The sequence below is a fragment of the Eptesicus fuscus genome, chromosome 6, assembly GCF_027574615.1.
Source record: "Eptesicus fuscus isolate TK198812 chromosome 6, DD_ASM_mEF_20220401, whole genome shotgun sequence".
NCBI lineage: Eukaryota > Metazoa > Chordata > Mammalia > Chiroptera > Vespertilionidae > Eptesicus > Eptesicus fuscus.
Genome location: NC_072478.1, coordinates 61,685,162 through 61,698,603, shown reverse-complemented (window position 1 = coordinate 61,698,603; position 13,442 = coordinate 61,685,162). Strand labels below are relative to the sequence as shown.

The 13,442-nt window shown below is 37.6% G+C and overlaps 1 long non-coding RNA gene across 1 annotated transcript in view; it reads right to left on the bottom strand.

Moving 5' to 3' along the window:
* The window catches only part of LOC114231548 (uncharacterized), a 49,697-nt gene that overhangs the window by 819 nt on the left and 35,436 nt on the right, over nucleotides 1-13,442 (bottom strand). The gene's annotated exons all lie outside the window — the stretch shown is intronic.

The following is a 13,442-nucleotide window of genomic DNA, read 5'->3' as shown; positions in this document are numbered from 1 at the left end:
CATAATAAAACCAAAATGTTGTATTTGTGTCCGAGTTTGTTGCCTCGCAAAACTGAAGAATGGCTTTGTGGACACAAATGGTAGGTGGAAGCAAAGTTTACTGAGAGAAGCCAGTCCTGGAAAAGGTGCAGCTGGGGTTCCAGGAGCAGCCAGTGTCCTGAGCTTCCGTTCCATATTGCAGCCAGGTGTAGTTCAGCATCCAAGCTAAGTAAAGTCCATTGGTCCACGTGAGGAGTCCCACATGCCCATAAGCCACTTGGGCCCAGGGGAGCACATCCCCCAGAACCCAGTGTATTCCAGAGAGAGGCGGAGAGAGAAGCAGAGAGGAGGTGCTTTTGTCTAAGGGTAGATACCTGCTTTGCTAGCTCCTGGTTGGTCCTTTCAAAGAATTCTGCCTTTGTAACATCCTTGGGATTGGTTATAAGTCTCATAGCCTCATGATTAGTTATCTGAAAGCTGCCTGTTTTAGTAACATCTATACATTTTAAAGCTTATGTCTCCCTTGTGTACCCTTCTTTCCCTGCCCAGCTGTGTTGCCTTAGTAATTTCTGCCTTGTTGGGTCTAGTTCTAGATGATTTTGCCTGTCTCTGTGTTTTTTTTGTCAGAACAGGCCTCTATCAGGAAGTTGTACTCTGCCAGCATCAAAGGGTGTGCGATACATATGAAGTAGAGTTTAGAGGAAACTTTACCTTAAATTCTTATATGAGAAAGTAGTAACACTGAGAATTCATAAGACATACATTTAAGAACTTATAAAAAAGAGGAAGGAATCAATTACTATAGGTAAGCATAAAAATACAGGAAGTAAAAAAATGTAATATAAATTGTTATCAAAACCAAAGTGTTTTTTTTTTGTAAACATTAATTATATTACTAATGTTATTGATTTAAAAAGAGGAGGAGGGAGAGATGGTGTAAATAGATGACATTAAGAATCAAAAGGATATCATAAATTATGAAACTAGACAATGGAACAAGTCATATAAACTAATTTGAAACATTAAAGTGTGGTTAAAGATCTATCAAATAAACTTGAAAACAAAACATAAAATAAAATCAGATTGATTAAACATCAGAAAATTAGCGAAAAGATAGATTCCAGAATTGCTGTAGAATTTGAAAATTATAGAAAGGTTTTTTCACACCTATGTTGAACACAGTGAAGTAATCATGAGCAAGATAATACACATCAACAAAGAAATAAAATGAAATCTAGAACTAGTTATGTTGCAGAGAACTTGAAAAGATAAAAAAACAAATAAAAATAAACATGTAAATGTAACCAATGCTACAGCTAAATTATCATTGAAGAATGTGCAAATATATGATTTCAGCAAACACTGAATTTGACACTCCCAGAACTTTGCTGAAAAAGTAATAAAGCAGGAATCTAACCCCATGAAACTAGGATGTGACACGTAATGCTGAGATGGAGAATTAGTCTAAATGTTTGGATAAAGCTAAATAACAATAAAGTTTTTCTTTTTTAACAAATACTACTAACTGTATAGTTATGAGAGTATTACCTTAAATATAATAACTAATATATTAGAAAAGTAACATGACATTGAAAGAGAATATAGGAATTATAAATTAACATTCTGTTGTATCTTGGTCATGTACTGTTTGGGAGGAAGAGAGAGAGGTTGATTGATTTTTCAGTCAGGAATACATGCTAATATATAAGAAGAGATATAAAATACATTCAAATATTTAACTTCTAAAAATGTAGAAAACAGAAAATATTTCTTGACATATTAAAAACAAAACAAAAAAACCCTCAAAACAATTAAAAGCAGGAAAAAGATAATGAGAACCAATCCCCTTTGTACCCCCCCACACATAAGACACAAAAATGACATGGCAAATAAAAAATCCACTTCTGGAATATATCCCAAGAAACTAGAAACACAGATCAGAAAGGATATATGCACCCCTATGTTCATAGCAGCACAATTTACAATAGCTAAGATTTGGAAACAGCCTAAGTGCCCATCAGCAGATGAGTGGATTAAAAAACTGTGGTACATCTACACAATGGAATACTATCCTGCGGTAAAAAAGAAGGAATTCTTACCATTTGCAAAAGCATAGATGGAATGGGAGAGCATTATGTTAAGCGAAATAAGTCAGTCAGAGAAAGAAAAATACCACATGATCTCACTCATTTATGGAATATAATGAACAACATAAACTGATGAACAAAAATAGATGCAGAGACAGAGAAGCATCGATGAGACCGTCAAACCTCAGAGGGAAGGTAGGGGATGATGGGATAATGGGGAGAGATCAACCAAAGGACTTGTATGCATGCATATAAGCCTAATCAATGGACAAAGACACCAGGGTGGGTGAGGGCATGAGTGGGGGTATGTGGGGCCATGGGGCAATAAGGACACATATGTAATACCTTAATCAATAAAGAAAAAAATGTTTACAATTTTAAACGTAAATTGAATTCTCTGTTTTAATTCAGAAAACTATATTATGATCTTAATCTTGGGCATGCAAAAAGGAGGTTATAATTTGATATGAAAATGGCTAAGTGCTTAGAAAAGGTGGAAGAAAATAAAATGGATGCGATATTTTGGGGTAAAGATTGATAAATGAGTACTGCATAATAAGAATTTCCTCCAGAGAAATGGAGAGACTAGCTAAATGGTATAGGTGAGAATAGTTGATAGTGAGCTTATTAGATAATAATATCTAAAGAGCTCATACCATGTGCCAAGCACTTTCTTAACCAAGTTTTATTTATTAATTCATACAGACCATAAAATCCTATAGGTGGGCTTGTCTCCACTCATCAGGAGGAAACAAACATAGAAAGAGCACAAGTAACAGAAGTTAACCACCCTGATGGGATACAGCTAGTAAAGAGCAGACTATTTGAAGACTGGGATTTAGATTATTACCTGGACTCAGAGTAAGAAACTGACTATTGTCCAAAAGTGAAATGTATTATAGAGGATAATTGAGGAAAATGAAGAAGCTAAATTTTATTGTGAGTCAGGATTACATGAAGATTATCTTTTCTACCTTTTTTTTTTTTTTTTTGTAAATTTTACTTTTGAAACATCAAGAGCTGGATTTTCCCAGGAATAATAGAAATCTATACTAAATAAGAATTTATCTCTATGTCAGAGTATATATTCCTAAATCAAGGTAGGTACCCTTTTAGTAGATACAGAAAACTTAAAGGTACTATGGATTTGAAGTATGTATCTTTCACTAAATCTAATGGGAGTTACTAGCATAGTGCTTCTATGAACATTACAGCCCATGACTAAGCAGAACATATCATTTTTAAACACAGAGGAAGAAACTATAGATGAAAAAAATGAGAATATGTGGGCATGAGCCTAGGAAGATGAGAACTAATGATATATTTGTCCCATCAGTGGCTTGAAAGTTTAAATTTTCATGGGAGAAAGAAGCTAAAGCCAAGTCTGAAGTGGATATGAATGGAGAAATTAAGAATGCCAGCACCCTCACTCTAGCTATTTGAAACACTAATGAATTTAGGTTTTTACAAATTTGCTGAAAGGGCTAGAAAACGGATCATTTGGGAATTTTATTTTTCAAAAATGAAGAAGAGAATGGTGATGAAAGAGCCAGTATGTGTAAGTTTCACTATAATGTTCAACATTCAGACTCTGTCATTTAAAAAATGTAGCTTTCTAAGACCCAAGCCCATATACTCTGATTTTATCAGGTGTCAAGCAGTGCCCAGAATACTCTATTCTGTTTAGCAACGATTGCTCTATTTATCCGTGGGCTGGCAACATCCTTAGAAACTGTTTAAGACAGTGGTCGGCAAACTCATTAGTCAACAGAGCTAAATATCAACAGCACAACGATTGAAATTTCTTTTGAGAGCCGAAAACCGACTTCTGCTCATGGGCCACGAAGTTTCAATCGCACTGTACTTGCGAGCCGCACATGGTATTTTGTGGAAGAGCCACACTCAAGGGGCCAAAGAGCCGCATGTGGCTAGCGAGCCGCAGTTTGCCGACCACTGGTTTAAGAGAATAACAGTGCTCTAAGATGATGTCACCAGATGGTCATTTATTCTTTCACTTAACTAATATCTGAGATCCTACATTGTGCTACACTATCTTTTAATTCTAGATATACATATAACAAGTCTATGTCCTTGTTCCCAATAACAATTATGATTAGACTATCATTATCAAAATAAAAGCTTAGCTATATCTTTTTCCTCACTTTTTTCTCCTTTGTATATCTAGAATTAAAAGATAGTGTAGCACAACGTAGGAACTCAGATATTAGTTATATTAGTTATATTTTTTAGATATTAGTTATATTTTTTCCTCCGCTAGTCAGAGGAGGAAAAAACATCTCCCTGAGAAAGTTCACTTCCTGTTATGGACTGAATGTTTGTGTCCCCCCCAATTCACATGTAAACATCCTACCCCACAATGTCATGGTGTTAGGAGATGAGGTGTTTGGTAAGTAATTAGGATTAGATGAAGTCATGAGGGTAGAGTCCTCATTTATTTAAATATATGTATATATACATTTTATGGATCTTTATATCCACAAGTCTTGCTTGTCAGAATTAGATTAAGAAATTTGGCATATATATTTACTTCAAATATATGCCAACTGCTTTATAAATACCACAGAAGCTCCGAATCATGTTCCATGAATAATGAATTTCCTGAATGAAGAAAATTGAAATGATATTCCTAAAATATAATTTATCCTATTCTTACTATGTTCTTTGTTAGAAGTATGCTAATGACTACACATCAAGATTAAAATATAATTTTCTTAAACCACACAGTGTGAAGTCTATGTCCTTGTTCCCAATAACAATTATGGTTAGACTATCATTATCAAAATAAAAGCTTAGCTATATCTTTTTTCTCACTTCTACCTATACAGATTTTTATGTATTTTAACATTTATACCTATTGGTGTCCCTAGGCTACTTTTCCATGGTTTGTAATGCTAAAATTAATCTTCAAGTTGCTTTTAAAAAATACATTATATGAAAAATTGGAAAAATTCAAATTAATACTTAGGCTTATTAACTAGTGATTTTTCTTTTAAAAAAAAATGTCCATTAATTTTTATTAATTTAATTTAATCTTTATTTAACTTAATTTAATGTTAAAGTATTATATTTAACACATGCATAAAATACTTTTATTGGTATTCATATTATTTGTTTCTGTTGCTGAATATCTTATTCACATATTGGCATTCTTGAAAAGATATAGAAATATTTGAAATAAAGATTAAAATAAAATATTTAAAATGCAAACCTGAATAAAATAAACAAGTATAAAAGTAATAAGGTCAACAACAAAAATACAACTTAAAAAAAACACACACAACATGAGATATCACTCACACCTGGAAGAATGGGCTACCATTCATAAATCAAACAACTGCTGATGAGGATGTGGGAAAAAAGGAACCCTTGTGCACTATTAATAGGAATGCAAATTAGTGCAGCCATTATGGAAAAGAGTATGGAATTTCCACTTCTGTAGCAAATGGTAAGAATTCCTTCTCTTCTACAGCAGTGTAGTATTCCACTGTGTAGATATACCAGTTTTCTAATCCACTCATCTGCTGATGGGCACTTAGCCTGTTTCCAAATCTTAGCTATGGGGAATTGTGCTGCTAAGAACATAGGGGTGCATATATCCCGTCTGATTGGTGTTTCTGTTTTCTTGGGATATATTCCTAGAAGTGGGATTACTGGGTCAAATGGAAGTTCCATTTTTAATTTTTTGAGAAAACACATACTGTTTTCCACAGTGGCTGTACCAGTCTGCATTTTTACCAGCAGTGGAGTCTCCACTTCTGGGTATATAGGTGAAGAAACTCAAAACAAATTCAAAAGAATATATGCACCCCTATTTTCATTGCCATTTTATTTATAATAGTCAAGCTATGGAAAGAACCCAAATGTCCATCAATAGACAAGTGGATAAAAAGTGGTGGTACATATATACAATGGAATATTACTCGGCCATAAAAAGAATGGAATCACCCAGCTGGCATGGCTCAGTGGTTGAGTGCCCACCTATGAACCAGTCAGTTAAGGTTTAATTTTCGGTCAGGGTACATTCTCGGGTTACGGGCTTGATCCCCAGTGTGAGGCATGCAAGAAGCAGCCAATCAATGATTCTCTCTCATTATTGATGTTTCTATCTCTCTTCTCCCTTCCTTTCTGAAATCAATAAAATTATATATTTTTTTTTTAAAAAAAGAATGGAATCTTACCATTTGCGAAAGCATGGGTTGACCTAGAGGGTATTATGCTAAGTGAAATAAGTCAGTCAGAGAAAGACAAATACTATTCAATTTCACATATATGTGGAATCTAAAGAGCAATATAAATGAACAAATAAAACAGAAACAGACTCATAGATACAGAGAACAGACTGAAGGTTGCCAGAGGAGAGGAAAGTTGGGGGAATGGGTGAAAAAGGTGAAGGAATTGAGAAGTACAGATTGGTAGTTACAAAATAGTCCTGGGGATATAAAGTAGAGCATAGGAAATATAGTCAATAATATTGTAATAACTATGTATAATGTCAGGTGGGTTCTGGAAATACCAGGGGAACAGTTTGTGAAGTTTATGATTATCTAACCATGATGCTATACACTTGAAACTAATACAAAATAATACTGCATGTAAACTACAATTTAATAAAATAAAAAACATTATACAGTATTCACTGAGTGGGCAGATTATTATGATCTCTGAATGCATAATAATCTGGCCACTCAGTGTATATGTATGTGTGTGTGTATATATATATATGTGTGTGTGTGTGTGTGTGTGTGTGTGTATGAGGCCTGGTGCATGAATTCAGGTCGAGGGGACAATTTGGTTGAGGGGACAATTTGCATATTAGCCTTTTATTATATAGGATATACACTGAGTGGCCAGATTATTATGCATTCAGAGATCATAATAATCTGGCCACTCAGTGTATTAGCCCAATAGGACTTATTTTCTTTTTTTATGGAGTAAAAGAACATGATCAGACAGATTCAAGATGTCTTCAAATGTATGGTGTTTAATTTTGGCAAACTCATAATATGTGACAAAGGAACAGCAAACAAAATAAATAATATAAATGCTTATGTACTGTCTTGTCCAGGATTAATTTGTTCTTGGAGAAAAGAGTAAAAATCAGGCTAGGAGAAGGGAACAGAGCATTAAAAATTTTAAGTGGTAAATACACTGGTGTAAAGAACATCCTAAATAGGTAGGTAAACATAAGAGCACGCATGATAGTAAAATTCATGATACAGAAACTTTGGAAGAGAGCCAATGTTGGCTGGGGAGAGAATAATAAACAAGAGGATTGTAAAATAATCTAGTAGTGTGATTAAAAAGATATATTTATACAACTAATCTCAGAAGCCAAGTCTAGATTAGAGATAAAAAATATTAGCAATTTGATATTGCTAAGTAGTGAAGTTCCAGCATATTTTACATTTTCTTTAGGGAACACATGAGTAAGTAAGAAGAGAAAAAGACCTAGAACCAATCATTGTGTTGCTCCTCTATGTAATAGCTAGGGAAAGGAAAGAAAGAATACAAAGTAGATTGTGAAGGTAGGAGAGAAAGCAGTAAAATGTGGTAAAACAAAATTCAAAAACAGTATTTTCAAAAATAGTAGTTGACAATAGTTTTAAATGTACTTTGTGAATTAAAGTAAATTTAGGAATGTAATCATATCTTGGCTTTAGTGATATTGATGTGTGTGTGTGTGTGTGTGTGTGTGTGTGTGTGTGTGTTCAAATTTGATTGCAGAGCAAGAATGGTACACAGCAAATTTCTTAGGGAAGCAACAATTCCTCTTTTCTAACAGAAGGGGGAAAGGACAAGATAGAGATAAATGATACAGATCTCATTATCTAGCAGCGAAAAGTAGGAGAATAATCCTACATGATGTGATGGTCTCTATTTACTCTTTTATATAAATAACTAGAGACACCGTGCACGAATTCAGGGCCAATTGAGCAAGGCTGGCCAGGAGGAGGTGCCACGGGCAGTTGGCAGGCTGGCCCCGCCCCCAATGAGGAGAGGGGGGTAATCAGGGTTGGGGCAGGACAGGAGGAGGGGCCATGGGTGGTTGGCAGGCCAGCCTTGTCCCCAGAGGGGGCGATCAGGGGTGGGGCAGGCCAGGTGGAGGGGCCTCGGGCAGTTGGCCGTCTGGCCCCACTCCCTGGTGGAACTCCTGGTCGAACACTTGGCAGAGGAGACAATTTGCATATTAGCCTTTTATTATATAAGACTAGAGGCCCGGTGCACAAAATTCGTGCACAGAGTGGGGTTGTCCCTCAGCCCAGCCTGCACCCTCTCCAATCTGGGACATCCCTCTCACAATCCAGGACTGCTGGCTCCCAACTGCTCGCCTGCCTACCTTCCTGATTGCCCCTAACTGCTTCTGCCTGCCAGACTGATCACCCCCTAACCACTCCCCTGACAGCCTGATTGATACCTAACTGCTCCCCTGCCAGCCTGTTTGCCCCCAACTGCCCTTCCCTGCAGGCCTGGTCACCCCCAACTTCCCTCCTCTGCTGGCCTGGTCACTCCTAACTGCCCTGATTGCCCCCAACTTCTCTCCCTTGCAGGCCTGGTCCCTCCCAACTGCCCTCCCCTGCTGGCCATCTTGTGGTGGTTATCTTGTGTCCATATGGGGGCAGTCATCTTTGACCACAAGGGGGCAGCCATTTTGTGTGTTGGAGTGATGGTCAATCTGCATATTACTCTTTTATTAGATAGGATAGAGCCCTGCTGCATGGGTGGGGACCAGCTGGTTTGCCCTGAAGGGTGTCCCGGATCAGGGTGGGGGTTCCCTTGGGGTGTGGGGCGGCCTGGGTGAGGGGCCTGTGGTGGTTTGCAGGCCAGCCACACCCCCTGGCAACCCAAGCGGAGGCCCTGGTATCTGGGATTTGTTTATCTTCTACAATTGAAACTTTGTAGCCTGGAGTGAAGCCAAATCTCCTGCTTGCTCGTGGTGGCAGCCATTTCTGTTGGGATTTATGTATCTTCTATAATTGAAACTTTGTAGCCTTAAGCGGAGGCCTGGGCTGGCCAGGATGTGCAGAAAGCTTGGCTTCCTCCATTGCCAGGGGCAACCCTAGCCTCCTGCTCTTTCCAGCTTCATGGATGCCACCATTTCTGTTTGGATTTATGTATCTTCTATCATTGAAACTTTGTAGCCTTGAGTGGAGGCCTGGGCTGGCAAGGGCAGGCGGAAAGCTTGGCTTCCTCCATTGCTGGGGAAACCCAAGCCTCCCTCCTGCTCTCTGTGGCTGCAGCCATCTTGGTTGGGTTTATTTGCATATTTGCTCCTGATTGGCTGGTGGGCGTGGCTGGTGGGCGTGGCTGGTGGGTGTAGTGGAGGTATGGTCAATTTGCATGTTACTCTTTTATTCGATAGGATATAGTTAACTTACTGAGATCAGGAAGTTTCTTTGAGAATTTGATCATGAGAGCAGGGAAATGAGGTGTCATTAAGAAGAGAAATTCAACAAAGAGGTCATAGTTTGGGATGGATAAGCCATACAGTATTACTCATATCACATACACTGTTGCCAAACTATAACATGAATAGGAAAACTTCAGACCAATTACCAAAACATTTGTTTAAATTTGGGATAATAACTAGAAGTTCAACAATTGACAACAATTAGGAGGGGAGGAGATGGCATGCAAATAGCATGGATCATGAAAGAAAAGGCTCCTCATCATAATGTTGAACAAAGTTCTAGATGTGCCAGTGGAGGTGAGCAGTGTGGTTAGGAGAATGTTAACTTAGTTTTACTATGTCCACTGTAATGGTGCTGTTTCCTACATTATTCCTCAAAATACTGCATGCAAATATCAGAGCTGTGGAGTTTGTTAGGCATGGAGTCCAATATATGGGAACTCTGAGTAGATTAAATTCCCTGTTGAGGTTGGGGCAACCAGTACATCTTTCAATTTGACACTAGGCATAGGTAAAATTGTACAATTATATGGCTCTTCCATGAAATCTTCTATGTTTAATGTGCCTATGTTAAAGTTGAGAGGCATCCATGTTTGTAATAAGGAAATTTAGCAAATACCAGAATGATGTCTATAGAGGACATACAAATATGACATAAAATTAGCACATGCAGCTAGTTTCAATAAAATTAATGATTAGCTGACTATGTTTCTATGAGAACTGCATTGTCAAAATATACACAGACTGGAGAAAAAGAGACTATGAATTTTTGAGACTTAAAAACACCCTTGTGCCAAAACAGCAATAGACAAGAGGTAAACTGAAAAAACTGCTCAGCTCCCAAGATGGTCATCTTCCCTGATCTTCTCACTGAAGTTTTCAAGGAAGATGAGAGAAAAAATATCTCCAAGAGGCAGGAGACATGGGGAGCAAAGAACAGGACAGCCACATTTAGGGGACCAAACTGAATATATTAAAAAAAAAAACACACACAAAAAACACTACTCAGTCTCTTTGGCAAGAATTTCTCTTATATATCAAGCATGCTCTGGGTTACTCTTTATCTGCACTCTCTATGACTGAGGGATCTGATTAAAAGGAATATAAAAACACCTTGCAAATAGAAGAGAAATCAAGAAAGTTGAGGGGGTAAGGTTTGAATGCAGGAGTGGGGAGCTGGGCCCTGTTGTCCTGAACTCAGTGCTGTGGTTAGAAGTCAGCCTACATTCACTTGAGGACATGATTGCCTTCCTTAGGTTCTAATTACCATCACCTGGTGAATCCCCTGTCTTCTCCTACCTGATACTTCTCTGAATTAGTTAGAGCAGGTGTTGTTCCCTTAATAGCACAGAGCCAGAGCAATCACCATGATGTGCCCATCTATAGTGATGATTCTGATAATTTAAACTAAGGCTGTGCCTTGATTATAGTTGAGTCTAGACAGAATTAAGTCAGATTGCATATATAGGTATATGCATCTATGTATATACATATTTAGATGCACACATGTGATATTTTGTAAATGCATCTAAAATACTCCATTGGTTTCAGTATATCTGGCTATATTTAAAAATTTTGAATTGACGGAAGATGGTCACAGACAATGTTGGTGGGCTTGGGACCAAAAGGAAGATAAAACTCTTGACAGAGAATAAGTCCTTTAGACTTCAGACCAGTGTGGTAAAATCAGTGGACACGCATAGGTTTAAGTTCTGACTTAGAAAATCAGGAAGCCTGTTAAGCATAAGCTACCTGAACCTCTGGGCCTCATTCTTAAGTACTGAAAGCATAATACATTTTGGATAAACATATTAAAGCATCTAGTATAATCCCCATCATGTTAGATATTCAGTAAAAGTTAATTTCATTCTTTCAATAGAAAATTTAAATTTGAAAATATTTCTGTATCTTTTTATGTGTGTGTGTTCACTCTTGATTGTGGTGAACAGTACGTTTAAGAACAGATTCTAAATTGTCTCATTACATATTCTAGGTTAGTGGCTTTGCTTTCTACTGTATTTTTCTACTGGCCACATTGAGGACATATTTTATATTATGGCCCAGAATTCACAAAAGTATACTTACCTTGGGTGATGCCTTCTAATATGGAATTCTGAATTTAACTATTTTTAAAAAATATAGTTTTCTTTTTTATTTGAATTAAAAAATAATTATGATTTCTACATTCTATAAATCCTTGCTACATTAATTAACCATTAATGAATTTTAAGGAATACTTTGGAAGAACTCTCGTAGAAGGACCTATGTTACTTTTTCATTCCCTACTTTTGTGTAATGAGAAAAATAAAATACTCTGGGAAAACTGAGAGCAATATGCCTTTCAGAGTTAAAGATAGGCTTCAAGAGGCCTTTCTGAATTAAAAATAATGGTTGTCCTATACCCTATGGCGATAAAATATGTTGGCTAATAGATATATGACTCCTCATATCTCTACTCTTCTGTGTAAAGTCTCCGAATGTAATTACCACACAGAGAAGTAATGGAACCTGAGTTTCATGGAGAGGCACTGAGGATGAAACTTCCTTTCAACTATTAGTTGAAAAGGGGTTTTCAGGTTGTCCTGAAAAAAATATACAGAGATTCCAAAGATATTTGCAATTTTAAAAATGTGATCAAGATCTTAACCAACAAGTGATAGTGCATTAGAATAGTTGAAATATTGGTGGCAATGTTGGATCTTGGTTCTTGGGTTTGGCAAAGAAAGAATTCAGAGCCAAGAACTCCAGCATAAGAGGAAGTTTACTTAGCAAGCAAATCAAAAGTACAGTAGAAAGGAAGAATCGTGCAGGGTCCTCCGAGAGGTGCCTTGGCATTTTAGAAAGAAAGCCAGAAGAAGTGAGCCAGCTGGGCTGCATGGACTCAGGAAACAAGTTACTGAGGCAAAAGAAGGTTCCATGGAGACGGGTTCAGGGGGTTAGCATGAACAGTTAGCTGCTGCTCCCCAACACTCCCCTGGTTGCACGTCTCTTGGGATACTTAGAGCTTAGGAAAAGAAAGCAAAGATACAGGCCTGAAGACAGAAGGCATGAGCGTGCTCGAGGGAGAAGTAGGGAAATGGGTCCTTTGTCTTAAAGGGTTTAATCTGTTTTCTTGAAGCAGAAATTTTACAGGAGGTCTCAGGGGAGGATCTCAATAAAATATTCATCAGCTTTCCAGCTGCATCCTTAAATATGGTGATTCATTAAAATGAGCATATTAGAGTCAGGGTTGTGGTCTGTAGTAATTGGTCATTGGCCATTGCATCTGGTCATGGCATCACCATTTGTTTTTTTGTTGTTGTTAATCCTCATATGAGGATATTTTTTTCCATTGCTTTCTAGAGACAGTGGAAGGGTGGGAGGGAGGCAGGAGAGAGAGAGAAAAAGAGAAAGAGATTGATGTGAGAGACATACATTGATCATTGATTTGTTGCCTTCCACGCCTGCCTCAACCAGGGACAGGAAGCAAACCCACAACCCAGGTACAAGCTTTTGATCAGGAATTGAACCCATGACCCTTTGGTGTGCTGGCCAATGATTTAACCACAGAGAAATACCAGCCAGGGATGCATTGTTTAGTTTGGCTGCTTTTCTGGGCCTGGAACTGAAACAACTGAGTCCCAGTTGTCATCTCTAGTTTGACCATAACTCTGTCTCTGGGGTCAATAGACTTGAGGTTTTGTTCCTAAGATTATTTGATGCTGATCAGAACCTCATTGTCCTTGGGGCTTAATGATAAAGGAAATGGACATGCCAGGTAGAAGGAGGCAGGTGAGTCAGGGTGCTAGATGAGGCCAGTTGTATCAATCATCTGTCTTAGTTTCCCATTGCACTTGGCAAGGAATTTTCTTGGCTTCTTACTACACTGCCTCAGAAAGAGTATGTGGATTGTTGGTATATAACACACATCTTTCCTGAAGAATCTACTATTAAATATTATTCATTAT